General features: G+C 37.6%; 1 protein-coding gene and 1 pseudogene across 1 annotated transcript in view; one reads left to right on the top strand and one right to left on the bottom strand.

Annotated features, from left to right (window-relative positions):
* Window positions 1-24,217, top strand: part of HS6ST3 (heparan sulfate 6-O-sulfotransferase 3) — a 706,262-nt gene that overhangs the window by 186,296 nt on the left and 495,749 nt on the right. The window lies entirely within an intron of this gene.
* LOC118651636 lies at window positions 1,496-2,691 on the bottom strand (annotated as a pseudogene).

Here is a 24,217-nt window from a genome sequence, read left to right as displayed (position 1 = left end):
TGACTTGTTAACTGATTGTAGGTAAAGTAATTTTGGAAAAGTAGGAAAGCTTGAGTCGTCTTGAATTCCTTAGAGGTCATGGAACTTGAGTGGAGACTTGAGGGATGGTATGGCTGAGACTGATAGTTCCCCCAATGTTTGTTCTTCCCTTTTAAGACAGGAATAGAATTTAGCTGCCTAGCTGAAGGCTACACTTCTCAGGCCTCTTGTCTCTATGTATAGCCATGAAACCAAATTCTGTACAAGGGGTTTTAAGCAGAAGTGTGTGTGTAGCTTTTAGATTGTGCCATACAGCAAGAAGGATGCCCATCCCTTATTCCTTTTTGTCTGTCTTACTGGGTGGGATACAGATAAAATAGCCGGGAGCTGTGTTGTTTAAATATGGCAGATGGGAGAGAAGGAGCCTAAACCTCTGTCAACCTCATCAGAGTTGTCATGGCACCTGAGAATTTTATACATAGGAGAAATAAACTAATGTCTTGGTTAAGCCATCGTCATTTTGGGTTTCCCCATTAGAGTAGCTAACCTATATCCAAACTAATATAGATGGATAGACTTTAAATTTGCAGAAGAATCAAGGGGGGCATTCCAGGAACAGAGGACCATGAACAGAGGCTCCAGATCGGACTAACATGGTGAACCTGAGATGTTAGTTCTCTACCTCACAGTGTCTGCAGGTATATTAAATAGCAAATGAAGTTATAGGTATTACGTATTTCACTTCATTGTGACCAGAGAATATTCTTTGTATGAGTTGAATCCTTTTAAATTTATTGAGATTTGCTTTATGTCCTAACATTTTGTTTATGCTGATACCTGGGAAGTATATGCTGCTCTTGATGTGTATTGTGATCTGTTAGGTCTAGTATGTTTATTGTGTTCAAATTTTTCTGTTCCTTTTGTCCAGTTGTTGTATACATTATTGACAGTGGGACATTGAAGTCTCCAATCATTATTATTATTTTAACTTTATTAAAATATTGAGTTTATTTCACATGAATAATTTTGTCTTCCCACCATTTCCATTTGTCTGACCGCCACTACTACTGTGTCCTATCATAAAATTCCATACATACCTAAAACCAAGCAGAGGGTGGAGTTCCATCTTTAAAAACTAAACATATTTTGGATGGAACATTCTTGGCAATGGAACCTTGGCAACTTTTATTAGACATGGTAGGGAAAGTCCTCACTCTTGCATTGCAAAAAGGGCAGCCAGACATCAACTGTTACAGAACTAAAACAAAATAAGATAGGAAATTTTGACAAACTTTTTAAACTAATTTTTTAACCCTCCCCAGAGGATATGTTTTTTAAATTAATTTGAGAGAGAGAGAGAGAGAGAGAGAGAGAGAGAGAACATCGATGTGAGAGAGAAACCTGGATAGGTTGCCTCCTGTAGGTGCCCTGACTGGGAATTGAACCCGTAACATTTTGGTTTATGGGATGATGCTCCAACCAACTGAGCCATCTGGTCAGGGCCAAAGTATTCTTTTTAAAGAGTCTTCCCCCACTGCCAGAGATTGACTAGCCGTCTGCTCATTCTTCAGAAGCAATTTTTCACATAATTGATGAACTTGGCTTCCACTTTGAAAAGAGAACCACTTTTAAAATATTTGCTTGCATTTTTGCTTTAATGTCTTCTACAGAATGAGTTTCTTTTGGTGTTTTAGGAGTTTTTCCTGTTTTTTAAAAATTAATCTTTCTTGTTGAAAGTATTTCAGATGTCCCCTTTGTTTTTCTGTTTTCATTTTTTTCCCATTGACCCCCTCCACCCTGCACACCTGCCCCTCCCAAGCCTTTACCACACTATTGTCTGTGTCCTTGGCTATGCATATGTGTATATAAATTCCTTGGTTGGTTAATCTCTCACCTCCCACATCACCCTCCCTCTCCCCCTCCTTCCCTCTTCCCTCTGAAATTTATCAGTCTGTTCCATGGTTCAATGTTTCTGGATCTTTTTTGTTCATCAGTTTATTTTGTTCACTAGATCCACATATGAGTGAGATCATGTGATACTTATCTTTCTCTGACTGGCTTATTTTGCTTAGCATAATACTCTCCAGATCCCTCCATGCTGTTGCAAATGGTAAGAGATCCTTTAAAAAAAAAAAATGATTCATGAACTTTTGATCTTGATGTTGATGGTTTTGAGTCTTCCATTCTGATTTAATTTTTGTGCATTTTTTGGCTAGAGCATCTCATGTAGATTTCTTTAATTTAGCTTTTTGTTCAGCTTTTTCATCATAAAAATCATCATATCTTTGTCATCACCTTCATCTGCATCAACATCTTCAGTAACAGCAAGTTTTACTTTTTTTGTGTGAAACTTGCTACAACTTTCAGGGCAGAATGCTTCCCAGATATAATTAGGAGTTTCACATCCTCCTCTTTATCTTCTGGCTCTGCATCTTCTTCTATAGCTACTAAGTGCTGTCCACTAATATGCACAGGCCCCGAACCACATTTTGACCGTGAGACCACAGTGGTATTATTTGAAGCCACCAAGGACAGACGTTTTCAAAGTTACCAGTGTTACTTTAATTGGACTGCTTTCATAACTCATTGCCTCTGCTTCAGCAATGTACAATTCATCCTCTGTACCAGCCCGAAACTGATTATTCTTAAAGATAATTAGTACTCATTTATATCATTATCCACCTTAAACTCATAATCTTTATTGGCCTTTAGTTCACAATAGTTCTGGAGGTTGGGAACCCAAGATCAGGGTGCCAGCATGGTTGGGTGAGGGCTGTCTTCTAGGTTGCAGACTTCTGGTTGTATCCGCAGATGGTGGAAAGCTTTAACTGTTATTTTTGAATTGTCTCTTTCTTCCTTCATTTTTATCAGTTTTTGCTTTAGATGTTTGGATTAAGTTTATATATGTTTATAATTTCTTATATTTTCATTTATTATAATTTTTTATAATTTTATATATTTTCTGGTTGGATTGACTATTTATCATTATAAAATACTAGAAGCCCATTGCACGAAGATTCCTTCCCCTGGCTGCTGGCACCAGTTTTCCTCCGGCACCCGGGATCCAGGCCTTTGGTCAGGCTGCAGCGAGGCTTGGCTTCTCCACTTAGTGGAGAAGCCAAGCCTCTTTGGTCTTTAGTCTTCAGTCTTCAGTCTGGCCAGAGCCTTCAGTCTTCACTCTGTGCCTGCGTATGCAAATTAACCACCATCTTTGTTGGGTTAATTTGCATAGTTGCTCTGATTGGCTGGTGGGTGTAGCAGAGTGACACCAATTTGCATGTTTCTCTTTTATTAGTGTAGATTCTGCTTTGTCTCTAGCAACCATTTTTTGTCTTAAAATCTACATTGTCTGATATTAGTACAGTTACTCCAGCTTTCTTTTGATATAAATCCTACCATATCAGTAATTACACTAAATTAAATGGATTAAAAATTCCAATTAAAAGCAGAGATTGTTTTACTTTTTATTTTTCTACATTTCTTGCTTTCATTTCTTCCTCCATTATGGCCTACTTTTGTGTTAAATATTTTCTTGTGTACCATCTTAAATCCCTTGTCATTTTTTATTATGTATTTTTGAATTATCTTACATACATCATAATTTATAACAATCTAGTTTGGATTAATGCCAATTTAATTTCAGTATTATAAAATAATTTTAATCCTGTGTAGCTGCATTTCCCACCCCCTTGGGAATCCATTAACACAAATTTATAATCATTACTTTATTCAGTTGTCTTTAAATCAGATAGGAGAAATGATGCATCACCAACAAAAATACATTTATATTGTCTTTCATAGTTATTTATATAGTTTCCTTTACCAGCATTGTTTTTTTTTTATGTGGTTTTGAGTTGCTTTGTAGTATCCTTCATTTCAGCCTGAAGGATTCAGTTTAGTATTTCTTGTAAGTCATGTCTGCTGGTGTTGAATTCTCTCAATTATTGTTTATCTGCCAATGTGTTTAATTTCTACTTCATTCTTGAAGGGTAGGCTTACTGGATAAAGAATTCTTGTTTGATAGTTGTTGTTTTTTCTTGCAGCACATTGAAAATGTTATCCTACTGCCTTTTTGGCCTTCAAAGTTTCTGATGAGAAATTGGCTGTTAATTTTATTGAGGATACCTTGGACATGATGAGTTGCTTCTCTGTCTCAGTGCTTTCAAGAGTCTGTCTTTGTCTTTTGAGTGTTGGCTATGATGTGTCTAGGTTTGAATCTCATTGCATTTATTTGACTTAGAATTTGTTGAATATATAACTTTTTTATTAAATTTGAAAGTTTGGGGACATTATTTTTTTCAAATATTTTTCTGCCTCTTTCTCTCCTTTACTTTTGGGACATTTCATATGCATATGTTAGTATGTTTGATGATGTCCCATAGGTATCTGAGGCTCTGGTTCATTTCTTTTTTCTTTTTGTCTGTTACTTAGACTGGATAATTTTAAATGACTTATCTTCAAATTTGATGATTTATTCTTCTTCCTGCTCAAATGTGATGTTTAGCTCCTCTAATGAATTTCATTTATTGTAGCTTTTAATCTCTAGAATGTCTAGTTGGTCTGTGTTCACATTGTGACATGCCTTCAACACTCAGCTAGACAGTTTGCAACTCTGCCTCAGTCTTTGCTTCCTGCCTGCACAGAGCATCCAGATCAGCCAGAAGTGGGAGCTTCCTGAGCACGCATTCAGCCCTGGACATATGCACAGCTCTACACACGTACACAGACTTCTAGTTTCCCAGGAATATGTTGGAGATTTTCAAAGCCCCTATGGACATCTCATTCCTCATATTTTCCTTTGAAACATCTTAGTTAGTTTATTATTTGTTCTAACTGTTGTTCACTACCACAAATTTTCTGAATTTCTGTTGACAAACACCCCTAAGAGAAAAGGATTGGGGGGAATTTCTTTTTTCTTTGCTGGGTACACTTCAAGTCAGGTCAAATACAGAAGACAGATTTTCAAGTGGGGTTTTCCAAGGAGGCATTACCCAGGTCAGTAATGACAATTCTCTGGGATATGGCTTTGAAAGAGCTCCAGCTTCCCTCTGCTGTCTTCCAGGAGACTGATTTTTAACCCAAATGTGAGCAGGAGGGCAAGGGATGGCAAGTCAAAATGCCACATAGGTCTTGAAGAAATGCTCACTAGGTTCTTGCAAACATTTGATTAATTTTTAAAGTTATGAAAAAATATTTTTGAAAATTTTTTCCCAATTTTCTTATCACTTTTATGGAAAAGAGAATTTTCAGAGGACAATATTCTGCCATTTTTGCTGATGTCATTCTCTCATCTGTTTTTATGGATTTTTCTATGTATTATTTGTTATTCTTTGGGCACTTTAAGATAAATTTTAACAAGTTATTCAATATGTCAGTGGAATAATTTTTGTCTTTAGAATTATATTGACTGGAACATATCACATTGTTGAAAGTAGTAGTCTATTGTACTTGGGAATGCCAAATTTGGATTCATAGTTAACATATCTAAAAATTTAACTCTTGCCATAGCTGGTTTGGCTCAGTGGATAGACCATCAGCCTGTGGACTGAAGGGTTCCAGGTTTGAGTCTGGTCAGGGACATATGCCTTCGTTGCTGGCTTGATCCCCAGTTAGGGGCATTGCAGGAGCCAGCTGATGGATAGTTCTCTCTCATCATTGATGTTTCTATCTCTCTCTCCTTCTCCTTCCTCTCTGAAATCAATAAAAAATATATTTAAAAAATTAATTCTTATTGTTTAAAAGCAAATATAAGTTTTATTAACATTCATATATAATCATTTAACTAATACTTATATAGTGATTAACATGGCTATTTACTATTCTAATCACTTTACAGATATTTAATTTGTAAAGGTTTTTAATTTCCATAAGGTTGTGAAGAAAGTCCTATTACTAACCTCATTTTGCACTGAGGAAACAAAGTCACAGGTAGTTTAAGAAACTTGCTAGAGTTTTTGTAAATCCGGAGTAGGGAACCTTTTTTCTGCCAAGGGCCATTTGGATATTTATAACATCATTTGAAGGCCCTACAAAATTATTGGCTTAAAAATTAGCCTGCTATATTTGGTCCAACATTTAATTAACTCACCCCTAATACCTTGGCAGGGCCAGACCAAATGTTTTCATGGGCCTTATATGGCCCAAGGCCGGACATTCCCCACCCCTGATGTAGGTAGTGAATGGCAGAAACCAAATTCAAATCCAGACAGTTAGGCTTTGGAGTTTTTGCCTTTAATCATTATGCTATCCTGCCCCTCCAAATAGTTACATTAATGATTATATTAAATTTATTTATTATAATATTTATTGAGTATATAGCACAGCCTAGGTACTGTGGATATTGCAATGAATAAGACAGATAAAACATCTACCATTTGGAGCTTATAATGGAGGGGCAGGAAAATAGAAACATTAAACAAATAACTATACAAATTATAAGTGATACGAAGGGTAAGTTTTCAGGGTGTTAATGAGAATACCCTGAAATTGTTATGAGGGAAATTTAATCTTGTCAGGAAGGACCAGAAAAGGTTTGTTTCAAAAAGTAAATTGGCAAATTGAGACTGAAAAGCTGAGGAGGATATATGTAAAGCCCAGCCTTAGCCATTCTGCCAGTGATTTCTGCTGCTTCTGTCAGCTGCCAGCCTACTTCCCTGCTTTGCCCCCTTTCTTCTTTTTTACCTTGTTTATCTCGTGACTGCTCTTTTGTCTTTGGACTGTCACATCAAAGGGTGCTCAGTCAGTATGTTCCTTTCATTCTGTGCTGGGCATAATTTGGCAGCGGTTGGAAATTCCCAAATGTGTCTGCAGTTGCTTGGTGCTTAGGGGTTTCTTCTCAGTGTCTCCTCATAAAACTGTATTTTTTGTGCTCCCTTAATTCTATTTTGAAAAAGATTATTTATATTTTACTTTTATAGGAGATATGACTCATTTTGGAAAATGGTCAAACTGTATAAAAAATAGCAGGGAACCATAACTCCGTAAGATGTTGTGAATTTTTGCTCTTGTGGCTTCAATTGTATGTGGACATAGCTTCTGGGTTTGTCAATTCTTTGCCTCAGTGCCCTCAATCAGTAGCTTGGCAACATATTACACTGGCAGGTTCTTATTGTCTGTCAACACAAAGCTTGCTTTGTGCACAGTATTAGCTCCTGGATGGTTCTGCAAAAGTGATGTGTCACTGAAATTTTCTTTTTTGACATGTCTCTTACCTGGTGGTTAATGGCTGGGATGAAATATTTTTTTCTTCAAGAAATGAACCATTTCTTCTTGGCCCTATGTCCCAGTCTTTGATGATGTATTTGCCAAAAAATTGCCAATGAAGCCTTCTTTTCTTCTGTCCATTTAAAAAATGTCTACCATTTCTCCATTCTAGGTTTATTATTTCTATCAGTGAAGTGATGTGTAACTGCAATTTATCAGGCGTTATATTGTAAACCGATTGACTGATTACTTTCAACATGAGAGATTCAGAGTAAAGAAGGAAGAAATGACAAATTCAGGATATGTTCCATTCAACAACAAATGAAATAGAAAAGTAAATTTTCACTAAATTGTTTGAACAATCAGAGTTGTGAGAGAGAGTATATATTTTGTAATCAATATAAAGTGAATTATGTTTTTGTCTGTCTGTATCACATAACACAAAACCTGCAGGATGTATTTTCTGTTGGAGAGTAAAATAGAGGACAGGTCTAGTGGAGTCTATCTTAAAAGAGACTTTGTGGTCTAAGCAAAATCTATGCTGTTGTACTTCAATACAATTGTCATTTTCTAAAATTGCATCTAATACAGGAGTAAGCAAAATTGGTTTACAGCTCTGAGTTTGTGAAACAGAATTTATTCTTGTATTATTATTTATTAATTATTGTATTCTTTATTATTATTATTAATTCACTTTTGCCCACCCCTATATTAAGATACTGGAATTTCAGAGAGACAAACCAAACATACCCAGAGACCAGATCTTTATAAAACAAACAGTGTTTGCAATATAACATTCAAATCAAGGTAATCAGGAGAGGTACTCTGAATTGTAGACATTGGTTTCTGATATGCTGCTTCTCTTAAGGACAGCTCTGTTTAGCATACTACGGCATAGAAACAGGAATTTATATCTTTAAAGATGGTTATTGCTTTGAGCTCTATGAAGGAAATCAGCCAATTTGTCATAAATATATTACAGTGATGAGGAATTAAAAACAAATGTGCATGCTCTTTGTCAGCACCAACAGAAGAAAATAAGTATATTTGGAATAAAAGTGATTTAGAGAATTGTGTGATAATATCACTCAAGCCCTGCAACAGAATTCAGAAGGTCATTGTGAAATTTTTGTCCCGATGGCTATAAAAACAGCATAGATTCACCAGTCTGAAGAGTATAAATTGCTTCCACTGAAAAGTATTTACTAGACATAATAAAATTACTGGAATTATTTTTGGACTGAGTCCTAGGTTCTACTTCTGGTAGTAGTTACAAATCATAGTAGTTATAGGCATATTTCTAAAAGTAGAAAACTAGGAAGTTATATTGGATTCTCTTCAAGGTTATTTAGAGCTGTGAGTTCTTTTGGACTTTTCCCGTAAAGCATCAGGTCATCATATTTTGTATAACTGCTTGTTATTCTTATGATCCAATCAACACTATAGGAAAGGTCAAGAAGATTTGTAATAAGAGTCTTCCAGTGGGTCCACTTGTTGACAGAGCTGAACTTAGGACCTCTAGTTGTGATAATAGTTATGTGAAGTTCTAAAATTCTGTGATGGTTGGGAAAAATATTCATTTTAATAAATTTTATAAAATTTTTTGATGGGTTAGCCTCTATAGTTCTCTAATCTCCCAATTCTTCTTACTAACTATTCTAAACTTTTAAAAATGTCTTCTATGTGTCTACTTTAGCCTGCAAAATGAGCCTAGGAATATTCCTCACCCTTGGCCAATCCCAATCATGCATAGGTGGGGGAGGGTCTAGAGTCAGTATCCCACCAGAGAATGAGAAGGTCAGTGGTCAGGAAGTCTGTCAAGGTCAGGTGGCCAGAAGAAGTCCAGTTGAATGTGCTTTGGCAGAAGCACAAACTAGCGGCTAACGACAGGTGAAGGTAAAGTAGGTGAAGATCAGAGATGTTTCTGAAGCTGCTGAATCACAGGACATTGGAAAAACTTGATATGCTCAGTTAACCAATGAAAATTGTATGAGGATGAGTGGAATGAACCAATTTACTCAGGATTGTTCTTCGGGATGCCAGGAATTTAACCTATATCTTTGAGTATGATATCTATTTAGTTTCTTCTCTACCTCTCATTGATGAGATTAGCATGCTCTATGTATGTTAAAGAATATATAAATTTTCATGTAAAATTTTAATTAATTTATTTTTAAATTTTATTTATTTATTTATTTATTTATTTATTTATTTATTGTTTAAAGTATTACAAATAGTAGTACCTATGTTTCCTTTTCCCCCCATTGACCTCCTCCCGGGACCCCCCATCCTCTGGCACATGCCCTCAATCCCCCCCTCCCAGGTTCTGTGTCCATTGGTTATGCTTATATGCATGCATACAAGTCCTTTAGTTGATCTCTTACTCCTCCCTGTAACCCTCCCCTGCCTTCTCGCTGAAGTTTTACAGTCTGTTTGATGCTTCTTTGTCTCTGTATCTGTTTTTGTTCATCAGTTTATGATGTTCTCTATATTCCACAAATGAGTGAGATCATGTGATATTTATCTTTCTCTGACTGGCTTATTTCGCTTAGCATAATACTCTCCAGTTCCATACATGCTGTTGCAAATGGTAAGAATTCCTTCTTTTTTTTTAAATATATATATCTTTTTATTGATTTTTTACAGAGAGGAAGGGAGAGAGATAGAGAGTTAGAAACATCGATGAGAGAGAAACATCGATCAGCTGCCTCCTGCACATCTCCTACTGGGGTTGTGCCCGCAACCCAGGTACATGCCCTTGACCGGAATCGAACCTGGGACCTTTCAGTCCGCAGGCCGACGCTCTATCCACTGAGCCAAACCAGTTTCGGCAAGAATTCCTTCTTTTTTACAGCAGCGTAGTATTCCATTATGGAGATGTACCACAGTTTCCTAATCCACTCACCTACTGATGGGCAGTTCGGCTGTTTCCAAATCTTAGCTATTGTAAATTGTGCTGCTATGAACATAGAGGTGCATATATCTTTTCTGATTGGTGTTTCTGTTTTCTTGGGATATATTCCTAGAGGTGGGATTACTGGGTCAAATGGAAGTTCCATTTTTAATTTTTTGAGGAAACACCATTCTGTCTTCCATAGTGGTTGCACCTGTATGCATTCCCACCAGCAGTGCACGAGTGTTCCTTTTTCTCCGCATCCTCTCCAGCACTTGTCCATTGTTGATTTGTTGATGATAGCTCTTCTGACAGGTATGAGATGGTTCCTCATTGTAGTTTTGATTTGCATCTCTCAGATGATTAGTGACTTTGAGCATGTTCTCATGTGTCTCCTGGCCTTCTGTATGTCCTCTTTTGAAAAGTGTCTATTCAGGTCCTTTGCCCAATTTTTGATTGGCGCATGTTTATCTTCCTTTTGTTAAGTTATATGTGTTCCCTGTAAATTTTGGAAATTAAACCCTTATCGGATATAACATTGGCAAATATATTCTCCCATGCAGTGGGCTTTCTTATTGTTTTGTGGATGGTTTCTTTTGCTGTGCAGAATCTTTTTATTTTGATGTAGTCCCATTTGTTTATTCTCTCCTTAGTTTCCATTGCCCTAAAAGCTGTATCAGTAAATATATTGCCACGACAAATGTCTGCTATTTTGCTGTCCATAGCTGCTTCTGAGATTTTTATGGTTTCCCATCTTATGTTTAAGTCCTTTATCCATTTTGAGTTTATTTTTGTGTATGGTGTAAGTTGGTGGTCTAGTTTCATTTTTTTTTGCATGTATCTGTTCAATTTTCCCAACACCATTTATTGAAGAGACTGTCTTGCCTCCATTGTATGCTCTTGTCTTCTTTGTCAAATATTAATGGAGCATAACGGCTGTGTTGATTTCTGGGTTCTCTGTTCTGTTTCACTGGCCTATATGTCTGTTCTTGTGCCAGTACCAAGCAGTTTTGAGAATAGTGGCTTTGTACTATAGCTTGATATCTGGTATTGTGATCCCTCCAACTTTTTTCTTCTTTCTCAAGATTGCTATAGCTATTTGGGGTCTTTTTTTATTCTAGATGAATTTTTGAAGAGTTTTTTTCTAGGTCTTTGAAGTATGTCATTGGTATTTTAATGGTGATTGCATTGGATTTATAGATGCTTTGGGTAGTATGGACATTCTAACGATGTTGATTCTATCAATCCATGAACATGGTATATTCTTCCATTTGTTTATGTCTTCCTCTATCTCTTTTCTTTAGTGTCCTGTAATTTTCTGAGTACAGGTCCTTTACCTCCTTGGTTAAATTTATTCCTAAGTATCCTAATTTTTTGTTGGCAATGGTAAATGGGATTGTTTTTTTCAGTTTCCCTTTCTGTGAGTTCATTACTGGTGTATATATAAGCCATAGACTTCTGGGTGTTAATTTTCATCCTGCTACATTGCCAAATTCATTTATTAAGTCTAGTAGTTTTTTGATGGAGTCTTTAGGGTTTTCTGTGTACAATATTATGTCATCTGTGAATAATGACAATTTTTCTTCTTCTTTTCCAATTTGGTTGCCTTTTATTTTTTCTTCTTGTCTGATCACTATGGCTATCACTTCCAGTACTATGACAAACAGGAGTGGTGAAAGTGGGCATCCCTGTCTTGTTCCTGTTCTTAGGGGAAATGGTTTTAGTTTTTGCCTATTGAGTATGATGTTGGCTGTAGGTTTGTCATATATGGCTTTTATTATATTGAGGTATGATCCTTCTATTCCCACCTTGCTGAGAGTTTTTATCAAGAAAGGGTGTTGGATTATGTCAAATGCTTTTTCTGCATCAATTGATATAATTATATGGTTTTTATCTCTCAGTTTGTTTATGTGGTGTATCACGTTTATTGATTTGCGGCTATCCTTGCACCCCAGAATAAATCCCACTTAGTCATGGTGTATGATCTCTCTAATGTAATGCTAGATTTGATTTGCTCGAAATTTGTTGAGAATTTTGGCATTTATGTTCATGAGGGTTATTGGCCTGTAATTCTCTTTCTTTGTAGTGTCTTTATATGGTTTTGGGATTAGGGTAATGCTGGCTTCATAGAAAGAGCTTGGCAGTGTTCCTTCCTCTTGAGTTTTTTAGAATAGTCTGAGGAAGATAGAGTTTAGTTCTCCATTTTATGTTTGATAAAACTCCCCTATGAAGCCATCTTGTCTCATGCTTTTGTTTGTTGGAAATTTTTTGATTACTATTCAGATTTTTAAATTCTTCCTGATTGAGTTTTAGAAGGTTATATTTTTCTAGGAATATGTCCATTTCTTCATATTTCTGTGGGGTCTGTTGTTATTTCGCCTCTTTCATTACTAATTTTGTTTATATGGGTCCTCTCTCTTTGCTTCTTGGTGAGCCTGGCTAGAGGTGCATCCATCTTGTTTATCCTTTCAAAGAATCATCTCTTGGTTTCATTGATCTTTTGTAATTTAAATTTTTTTGGTCGCTATGTCATTTATTTCTGCTCTGATCTTTATGATTTCTTCTGCTCCCTCTGGGCTTTTCTTGTTGCTCTCTTTTTAATCCTTGAAGTTGCAGAGTTAGATGGTTTATTACAATTTTTTCTTGTTTTTTGAGGTAGGCCTGCAATACTGTGAACTTCCCTCTCAGGGCTGCTTTCACTGTGTCCCATAGATTTTGGATTGTTCTACTTTTATTGTCATTTGTTTGCAGGATGTTTTTTTTTTTTCTTCCTTGATCTCTTTGGTAACCCAATCATTGTTTAATAGCATGCTATTCAGCTCCCAAGTGTTTGAATTTTTGTGATTGTTTTTATTGTAGTTTATTTTTAACAAGAGGCCTGGTGCACGAAATTTGTGCACTGGGTAAGGGGGTTCCCCTCAGCCCAGCCTGCACCCTCTTCAATCCAGGACCCCTTGGGGGATGTCCAACTGCTGGTTTAGGCCCTGTCTCGAGGATTGGGCCTAAACCAGCAGTCGGGTATCCCTCTCACAATCCTAGACTGCTGCCTCCTAATTACTCACTTGCCTGCCTGCCTGGTTGCCCCTAACTGCCCTCCCCCTTGCCAGCCTCATCGCCCCTCATTGCCTCTGTGTGCCAGCCTGATCACTGCCCCTGCTGCTGGCCAGGTCGCCCCCAACTGTCCCCTCCCTGCCGGCCTGGTTGTTCCTAACTGCTCCCCTCTGCTGGCTTAGTCACCTCTTACTGGCCCCCCTGCTAACCTTGTCACCCCCAACTGCCCCCCCTGCCAGCCTAATCCACCCCAAACTGCCCCCCCCCCCACTGGCCTGGTCGCCTCTTACTGCCCCCCATGCCAGCCTGGTTGCCCCTAACTGCCCCCTTCTGCTAGCCTGGTTGTCCCCACCTGCCTCCCTGCCAGCCTGGTCTCACCCAACTGCCCTCCCTGCCAGCCTGGTTACCCCTTACGCGCCCCCCCCCTCACCCCCCACTGGCCTAATTGCCTCATGCAGTCTGCTGTTCAGTTGTTTGGTTGTTTCTCACTAACCCCCCTGCCAGCCTGCTGGTTCAGTTGTTTGGTCTTCCATCTCTAACCCCCCTGCCGGCCTGGTTGTAGGCAGCCATCTTGTGAGGGCATGAGGGTTAATTTGCATATTATCTCTTTATTAAATAGTATATTATGCCATTGTGATCTGAGAAGATGCTTGATATGATTTCAATCTTCTTGAATTTGGAGAGATTTTGCCTGTGTCCCGATATGTGGTCTATCTTTGAAAATGTCCCATATGTGTTTGAAAAGAATGTATATTCTGCAGCTTTGGGGTGGATTGTTCTGAAGATGTTGATTAAGTCCATCTGATCTAGTGAGTCATTTAGGATTGCTGTTTCTTTGCTGATTTTTTGTCTAGGGCAGTGGTCGGCAAACTCATTAGTCAACAGAGCCAAATATCAACAGTACTTCTTCAAAATAGACTCGCCCAGACTGAAAACCGACTTCTGCTCATGGGCCACGAAGTTTTAATTGCACTGTACATGCGCGCCGCATGTGGTATTTTGTGGAAGAGCCACACTCAAGGGGCCAAAGAGCCGCATGTGGCTCGTGAGCTGCAGTTTGCCGACCACGGGTCTAGAGGATTTATCCAGTGACGTTAATGGGATACTAAAGTCTCCTATTGTGATTGTATTGCTGTCAATCTCTCCCCTGATATCTTCCAGAAGTTTTTTTATGTATTTGAGTGCTCCTGCATTGGGTGCATATATGTTTACTAGAGTTATATCCTCTTGTATCGATCCTTTTAGAATTATGAAGTGGCCTTCCTTGTCTCTTGTTATGTCCTTCACTTTGAGGTCTCTGTACTTGTGTGACTTTTTTCTTCCCCATATCAGGGAAGTTTTCTGTCATTATTTCTTTAAATAGATTTTCTAATCCTTTCTGGTTTTTTTTGTCTTTCTGGCACCCCTATTATACATATGTTATTTCGTTTCATCTTGTCCCAAGGCTCCCTTAGGCTCCTCTCCTCCTTTTTAATTTTTTTCTCCAGTTGCTGTTGAGATTGGGCTTGTTTCTCTACCTTATCTTCTAACTCACTAATTCAGTTCTCTCCTTCTCCTAGTCTACTGTTGAAACCACCGTCACATTTTTATTATAGTATATCACTTGATTTCTTCCTGATTTTTGTATAGGTTGTTGATTTTCTTGTCCATCTTGTTTATGAACTGTATGACCATTACTCTGAATTTTTTCTGACATATTGCATGCCTCTGTTTCATTTAGTTCCTGTCTTGGCGCGTTCTCTTTTTCTTTCCTTTGGGGATTGTTTTGTTGTCTACCCATTGTAGCTATTACAAGAAGGTCCAAGTGCCGTGTTCCAGGGGCCTGAGTTGTGTACAGTGGGAGTGTCGTACCACCCGAGCATCACTAAAGAGCTCAGGCACCAAGACATGTGGCTGCCATGGTTTGGTGAAAGCCACAAGCACCAAGAATCAGAGTTCCCATGTGCCTGTGCTGAGAATCAGAGTCATGGGTGCTCAGTGTGGTCTCATGCCACACTGAGCACCTGTGTGACATGAGACCCGTGTGGCATAAGAATCAGGTTTCCTGAGCACATGTGCCGGGAATCAGAGTCCTTGCGTGCACACGCTGAGAATCTGAGTCACTTGGCACTTAGTGCATCCTCGCGTGCATCCTCGCGTGTGCTGAGAATCAGGGTCCCCATATGCACCTTGGGAATCAGAGTCCCTGTGTGCATGTGCCAAGAATTGATAATCGGAGTCACTGGTGCTTGGTGCAGTGCGTGTGCGCCAAGAATCAGGGTCCCTGTGTGCGAACATGCTGAGAATCGGAGTCACTTGACACTCTGTGTGGCTTCGCGCACACACTGAGAATCAGTCCACGTACATGTTCACTGAGAATCAGAGTCCTCGGCCAGCTAGGTGGGCTGGTTTGCACAGCTGCCTTGTGTTGGCAGGAGGCCCACTCGCGTACTGTGGGTCGTTCAGACATTACGCTGCTGCGGCAGGCTGGCGGGGAGTAGGATACTCTTTGTTACTCACAGGAATCTGTGGCTGGGATGTCTGGAGTCTCGATGTCTGTGGGTCTGCAGCTATGGTATCAGGTCTTTGTCCAGAGTGGCTGTAGGGTCCCGGTTTGCATCTGAGGCCAGCCTGGGTTGTGGTGAGGCTGGATCCTAGTCACAGCAGTTCTGCCGTTCAAGATGGCATAGCTTCTTTGCCAGTGCTGGCCAGCCGGGAGTGCTTGCAGCGGCAGTGGGGTTTCGCAGTCTAACACTGCTCAGTCCACCAGCCCCCAAATGTCTTGCAGGATCTAACTGTCCCTAGCTCTCACACAAACACACACACACACACACACACACACACACCACATGTCCACACACTCCCTTTTCACTCCCTCACTCTCTCACACTCTCTTCCTCACTGCCGTCCTGCCAGCTGCCATCTTCCTCCCTTCATGTAAGGTTTTTATAAGAAACATGAGATCTTATGATTTGAAGATTCGCTTTCTCATAAGGCATCCAACCTGAATGCAAGTTAGTGAAACAGTGTTCTGGTTAGGATCATGAAAACCTGAGGCTGCACATTTGCTCATTCAGGTTGCTTTCCTTGCAAGTGGAGTGTTAGAATTTAGGGTTTACACAAAGGACTGTTGTGAGCATGAATTTTTAAAATGTCTTATTGTTTAACTCAAAATTGCAAATAAGGAACATATGCCTAGTTACCTGAGGGCATCATTGTTAGCTGGAAAAATCCATTCACTCCACATATGTCCCTGGCTCCAAAAGTCTGTGATGGATAACCTGGCTCAGCATCTCCTGAATGTCTGTTCCTCACTGTGCTCTGGGAATCTGCTGTCCCAGACTCACCAGTTGCTTCTCATGTTTCAGAAAGATGCCAGTGATGCAGGGTGTGGTGTTTTTTTTTTTTTTTTCTTCTTGAAGAAAAATGCAAACCAGTATTTGATCTATCAGTTTATTGATGCAGTCATTATTTATCTTTTTTCTCTTTAGTAATAAAGCAATCTTTATTACTCATCTTAAGTCAGTCTTCTTCTTGCTCAGTAACACCCTACAAGGTTGCTAAGTAAATTCTTTGGACTTCTTCATATACCTGGCCTGTGCAAAAGTCCTTTCCTATTCCATCTCCATAAGTTTTCTACCCCAGTGTCCTACATTGCTTTTTAATTTGTAATTTTATCACACAAGTCTGAATCTCTAAACACTACATGATTTAGTTTCATTTCTTTTGTAATCTCAAAATGGGTATGTGTGTGTGTGTGTGTGTGTGTGTGTGTGTATATATATATATATATATATATATATATAATTTTTTTCTATGATTTGTTTTATTTCAGACAAAATTATGTTTCTAAAATACTCCTGTCATTTGTTCCTTGTAGAGCAGTGCTTTTTAAACTTTATCATGCATGAGCATCACCTTGGGAACTTGTTAAAACCTGGAGACTGATTCAGCATGTCCACAGTGGGGCCTATGGCTACACATTTCTAACAGGCTCACAGGTCTTGTTCATCTTGCTGACTTGTGTCACCCTTTGACTTGCAGGGTTAAAAAATACAAATTATGTACCATGAATATATGGTGCCTTACTTTAAAATAGTTTGTTTATTAAGTTCAGGTATATTTTCCTGAAAACATACATTTATTTTTTCTACCAAAGCTTAGTGGAAAGGTGATGTTTGTGAAAAGAATTATGGGGCTCACTCCCTTTACTTAAGAACAATGATGAGCAATGCCCTTGTTTACAAACCACTTGGGTAATAGATATCAAACCAGTTTTCCCTCGTAGATGCTCGGATGGATGCTTTTCCATCACTATTCTTATAGAGAGAATACTGGTCATCTTTTTTTTAAAACTGGAATTTTCAGGCACTGTTAATATATGTTGGCTATGTAGATCTTGAGATCTTTGGTGGTAGAACTTAATGTATATTTTTGTTAGTCTTGCACTTCATCACTTCATGAAACTTTGGCTTTGGTAAGGTTCTAATAGTGTAAGATAATCAACTTGGGAGTAAAGAGCAGGAAGCTACATGGCAGAACTTTGAGCATGTCTTACATGTGATTCAGCTGAAAGATCTAAATCTGATATGTAGATGATTTATCATCCTCGTGTACTCCAGCACATAAAGTTCAAGGAGCAACTGGCACTTCTGATCCTCTTAAAGACATACTATTGAGCAATACTTTTACTTCCAGTGAGAGTAATAGGTGCTTGTTACTTAGTGCTATTTTCTCTACTTCTGAATTCACAGTGTTCAACTTTGAAGGTATGATCAGCTTCTACTTTAAGAAGGGTTATTTAGCCTTTGATAAAATAGAAACTATGGCCCATATTTCATGTTCTTTAATAAAGTGTTGGAGACTTGAGAATTGGGTTCTTTGGGCCTAATGTCTGTCTCTTAGTGAGAGAAATTAGTGTTCTAAGGAATGTCATGAATTACTTAACACAATATTTATCATAGCTCTAAATAATGATAGGTGTGTTGTGGATTTGAGATTCTTTCTAGCTTGCTTAGAGATAGAAGAGTTGAAGTTTAGTTAAAGGACAAAATGCCTTTTCATTGCAAGTGACGGAAAACTCATCTGAAATCAATTTAAGCCAGAAGGGGAATTTCTGTGCTCGTGTGACTGGCAAATTCTATGGTTCTCTATCTTCAGGCATGGATAGATCCAGGGTTTAATCAAGTTATCAGCTCCCTCTCTCTCTGCAGTTCAGTTCTGTTTTCCTAGGAGTTGGCTTCACTTTTTTTCCCAGGGAGTGCCCAAGCTGGCTACCTACAGCTTGAGGCTGACATTGTCTGATAAGTGGCAGTCTCAGAGAGCAGAATGAGCTGCCTTCTGGGTAGCTTAGCCAGTTGGTTCTCTCCTTATTTATCCTTTATTTTAACCTCTCTCTTATTCTTCAACTACTTAACTCTTAAACCTTTTGCCCTTAAATTGCTGTACTTTAGAAATATTTCCTTCCTTAATTATCAGCTTTCTTTAAGATGATTAAATCTCTAAGTATGTGTGTGTGTGGTGGGGGCAGTTAGGCCTTGTTGATATAATCATTTAAAATAATATTGTATAATATTTAACATCATGTAAATGTTCACAATACATAAGTAAAAAGACAGATCTTAAAATAGCTATAGACATATCTTTTAAAACACATATGAGTAGAATATCTAGATCTATAGGCATAATGATATCTAGATAACAGCAAAGATATCCAGTAGGATACACTCCAAAGAGATAACATTGATTATAGTTAAGTAAATGTTAATTCCTAAATTTTAACTTAGTATTCTTAAGTCTTTTCTGTTGGGTGGTTTATACTCTCCAGAAAAGGCCCCTTCACATTCCTGATGGGAGAGATGCTTGCATAAGCTTGGCTCCATTACCTTCAGAGCTGAGTGGAGAGGAAGATGGGGAGTTTTAACACTGAGTATATCAGCTTTCACTTAATACTCCTAATATCAGGGTTTCACACCTGCCTGAGGAGAGAAACTTTGTGTGTGTGTGTGTGTGTGTGTGTGTGTGTGTGTGTGTGTGTTGTTGTTATTGTTGTTGTGAGGAGTCACCAGGCTGAGCCTTGTGAAGCAGGAAAAGAGATGATCTGGGATTGAAACTGAATCCCCCAGCTCCCATGGCAGCACCATCAGGGCAGAGCCTCTCTCTGGAGACTTCAGAACACAAAGAGATCTTATTGCTAAGGCACAGCATAGTAGAAAAGGACGCCAACAGTCATATTTCCTAATCCCCAACGTTTGCTCATAAAAGTAAATCAGATGAGCTTCCATATAACATTCTACAAGCCCTTGTCCAATTCCTAATTAAAAAATCTAAATGAATCCTTTTTATTAAGGTGTACTTTCCAATGTTTAATATCTATGAAATAATTCTGAGTTACTTAATTTCAAGTAGCCTCAACCATAAAAGTATACAGGAAAATCTCATATAACATCTTGAAATACTTTAATATTTGCCTATTTTAGGATCTTTAAGGATTATTATCTCTTTAGAGATATTTTAAAATCTTTAAAGAGCATTACCCACATATAGCTGAATATGTCATTATTTAATATTGAACTATACTGATACAGAAAGTAATTTAGCAAAAATTTCAAAATGGAGTAATACCTAACATGAAATTTAAAGTTAACTTGGGGATTTATTTTATTTTATTTTTCAGAGAACTTAAGATTCAGGGCTGAAAGTCATGCTATTTTTTACTCTGACTTCAAACAGGCATGAGTGTTCCTACTCTTCTTCTTAATTTAATTTTTCTTGCCAGTAATATCATATGTTAGATATTGACAACATAAAATGCCAAAATGGGTATTTGGTGTGTTAGTCTTCATTTTTTCTTAGCTCTTATTTCTTCCCTCTCCCTCTTCTTTATTCTTTAATTTTTTACTTTCTTATGAAAATAACTAACCTTTATTTACTGTTTACTAGATACTAAGCTCCACTTAAATCCTTTGCATACACTATATTATTTAATTCTCACAGTAATCTTACAGGGAATGATGGTTATCTCCATTTTTCAGATGTTGAGGTTGAGCCTTCAAGGTTTAATCAGTTAGAAAGTTTAAAGCTTCCAGTGCTGCACTGCAGAGATTCTCACAGTGTTGTCCCCAGACCAGCAGTGACAACATCCTTTGGGAACTTGTTAAAAGCCCAGATTTTATAAAATGAGAAACTGTGGTGGGACGGGTCATGCCAATCTGTTTTAACATGTTCTTCAAGTGATTTTGACCCATGATTAAGTTTGAGAACTATTGACTACACTCTTTTCTGAACTTGATCTGAAAATTATATTTTCTATTGTTGACTTTTCCCTTTGTTTAAACATATATGTGTGAATTTTTTTCTTATAGGTTGTTTTCCTTTTTATTTTGCTTCTTAATAAATTACTGAACATTCTTGAGTTTAAATAGGTTTCTTATAATTTATTCTGGTGATTATTTTATTAAAAATTGTACTTTGGATTAAATCGCTCAAAATGTTACCAGCTAGAATCCAACAGTGCAGATAAGGATGATCAGATACCCAGAAAACTATTAATATATTTACTACATCAACAAACTAAATGAGAAAAATTCATATATTTATTGAAAAATTTTTTGACAAACATAGTAGCCATCTCTAATAAAAAAATTAAGCAAAATAGAAATAAAAGGAAAATACTAGAGTATGATAACAACTATTTACTAAGACCAACAGCAAACATTTTCCTGATAGTAAAACATTAAATTCATATCCAATGAGATCCAGATAGAGAAAAGAATACCTTTTATTGCTATTATTTTTATCATTGTTTTATAGTTTGAAATAAATAAAAAAGTCAGGAAAATAAAGTTAAATGATAAATATTTTTAAAAAGTAAAATCTTTTGTTTTTTTCTGAAGATATTTCTTCTATACCTAGAAATGCAAAAATATGTTAGTAAAAATGACTAGAACTTTATAAAGTGTATGGTTATAAGAAAAATATTTTTTAAAGATTTATACTAATAGCCATTTAAAATGGAAATGGTAAAAGTATGTCAGTAACAGGAATAACAAAAAATTGTAAAATTTTTAACTAGAATATCACAAGATCCATATGAGTAAAATTACAAAGTAGTATTGAAGGATATAAAGCAAGACATAAACAATGAAGAGGACTAGTATTCCTATTCATCATATATAAACTCAATGCAATTTTATTTAAAATCTCAAGTGATTTTTGGAATTTAATAAAAGTATTCAAGGTTAGGAAAAATGAATGTCTGAGAAGAAATAAAATATGAAAAAGAAGAATAATGAAGAGCTCCTCACCTTTTTTTTTTCCAGATACCAAAATGTACTCTAAAATAACTGCAATATCACCAATATGGTGTGGGAGTAAATGGGTTGACTAGAATAATTACCCTGACATAGATTTCAATATATAGGGAAACTTAATATATCATAAAGGTGATATTTTATTTCACTCTGAGAAGGATGATTTATTAATGAATTGTGCTCACAAAGTTGGAAATCACAAAAAATGGTTACCACTACTTCATACATATATAAAAATAATTTTAATTAAGAAAAAGATTTAAATTAAATGATAAAATTCTAGAAGAAAACCAATAGTTTATGTGGTAGCATACAGATTGTGGAGACCTGTCTAACCAAGACAAGATCAAGAAGCTACTAAATAACTTGGCTACAGAAAAATAAAAAAATTTGAATATGGCAGATACTACAAAAACAATACACAGACCATAACATGATGATTTATTTTTAATGTATATGGTATATAAATGTAACAATAATAATAATCAAAGAAGTCTGACAAGTTGATGGAATTCAGCCCATTTTCCTAAGAAAGTAGGGTCTGAGACAGGATTAAAGTGCTAATGCAGTGGTTCTCAACCTTGGCTGCACATTAGGATCACCTGGGAATCTTTTTAAAATTCTGATTTCTGGGCCCCATCCTCCAGAAATTCTGTTTCTTTGTTACTAATGTTGTGGCCTCACCCCATAACAAAGAAACAGAATTTCCGGAGGATGAGGCCCGATAGAAATCAGGATTTTAAAAAGATTCCCAGGTGATTCTAATGTGCAGCCAAGATTGAGAAACACTGTGCTAATGCTTTATTTGTAAAGTACAAATCCTGGTTAGCAAGGGTGAGGTTTAAAGGAAGAGAAGCAAGAGAAGATGTGATAAAACCTGAAGTGATATGTAACTGTTTTGCAAGACACAGTAAGACACAGCAAGTTCCTTGGCAGGTGTATTTGCTCAGGATATGGGACTTCACAGATGAGCAGAAAGGGAATTCAGCATTGGAAAAGTCCAGGGAGGGATCTAGGAAGGGAAATGATCTGCATAGTTCCTTCTGTGTCTTGTTTCCTATTGGTCAATGCTTGTCTGATGACTGGTTAGCTTTCCAAGTGTGTTATTAGACCACCTTAATGGCTCCACCACATACCAGTTCTCATGCCCTCATTGTTTCTTTGTAGTCTGAAAGTGACAAAAGGTCCCCAAACTCTAAGCATACAGCTAGTCAACCAAGCACCATAATGACCAAGAGGGATGGCCTGACACATGCAGGGCTGGTGACTGGCTGGACCCCAGTGGTGTTAGAGGGGTCTAAGAGGCAGATAATATGACCAAGGGGATCTGAGGAGCTTAGAAGATTTGTATCTATTAGGTGAAATCATTCCTGGCACTTAATGTGATCAATGTCCATTCATCCAGGAAGATAGGGGTCCATATCACCTGAAAGGAATATTCTTGCACAGATAAATGGCCCCATTAAGTTTTACTGTTTTAGATTATATGGCTCTTAAAAAAATACATGCCACCTGGTTATAAACCATCTGTGTTAGCAGGTGTCACTTGGCTATATATAGTAAGCCCCATCCCCTCTTGGGTGCACAGATCTGCCATCTTGCTGCTGTCCAAGATGCCGCTTCTGTTTGTCAGTCTCTTTAACAAACTCTTGTTGTAATTCTGGAGTTGTCAATCCCTTTGTTCTGTCCCTTGCCTGCAGGGAAATTTTCTCAACAGTATTCCTTACAATAGCAGAAGGCTATATAAAAAGGCATTTTAAAGAAGGTCAAATCCAAATGGGCAATATGACAAGGTGATTGACCTCCTCAGTAGACTTTTTATTCAAGACTTCTGCCACAGGAAGAATGTATTGTCAAGAATTGCCCAGACCTTGGAGTTACCTATTTCTTACATTTGTGCTACTGCTAAAGCAACCATCATCTCTTTAATGCTGGCATTAGGACAAAGTAGCCCTGGAATTGGCTTTCCTATTTTACACTCATTCCAATCTGAGTTTATTCCCATTATAGCAGCTAGAGTAATCCCATTACAGGGGAAGCGAGAGCACTTCATTTCTCTGCTGAAAACTCACTATGGCTTCCTAGAGAATAAGCTAAAGTCTTTACAATAACATGTAAAGCCCCACATAATGTGGTTTGTTACTTTTCTGATCTCAATATCTACCACTGTCTCTTTGTCCTTTTAGCTCCAGCCACACTGACCTTCTCATCATTTCTCTCACAGGCCAACCACACTATACCTCAGGGCCTTTGCCCTTGCTGAATGATGCCCTTTTTCCTGGCTATCTGCTTGGCTTGTTCCCTTTCTTTTTCATCATTTATTCAAAGGTCACCTTTTCAGTGAGGCCTTTCCTGACTATTTCTAAGTTTTCAAACACCCACCCCTGACATTTTCTATCCCTCTGCAATGCTTATTTTTCTTTTATTTTTAGCATTGACCAATATAGTGTGCATTTTACTTACTTATTTTTTGTTTCTCTTATTGTATGTACGACCTATAAGATTCCTATGTGTTTCATTCACTATTGTATATCCAGGACTTAGAACAGTCTCTGGCATAGAGTAGATGCCCAATAAATATCTGTTAAATGGGAGAAACCAAGATGGCAGCATAGGTAAACACCAGAAATTGCTGCCTCGCACAACCACTTCAAAAATACAACTAAAGGACAAAACAGACATCATCCAGAACCACAGGAAGGCTGGCTGAGTGGAAATTCCACAACTAGAAGGAAAGAGCAAAGCACACTGAGACTCAGAGGAGGTGCGTAAGTGAAGTGCAGAGGTATGTAGACGCACG

Source organism: Myotis myotis, unplaced genomic scaffold (assembly GCF_014108235.1).
Source record: "Myotis myotis isolate mMyoMyo1 unplaced genomic scaffold, mMyoMyo1.p scaffold_m19_p_3, whole genome shotgun sequence".
Taxonomy (NCBI): domain Eukaryota; kingdom Metazoa; phylum Chordata; class Mammalia; order Chiroptera; family Vespertilionidae; genus Myotis; species Myotis myotis.
The sequence above is the reverse complement of the archived record's forward strand: the minus strand, read 5'-3'. Positions and strand labels throughout refer to the sequence as shown.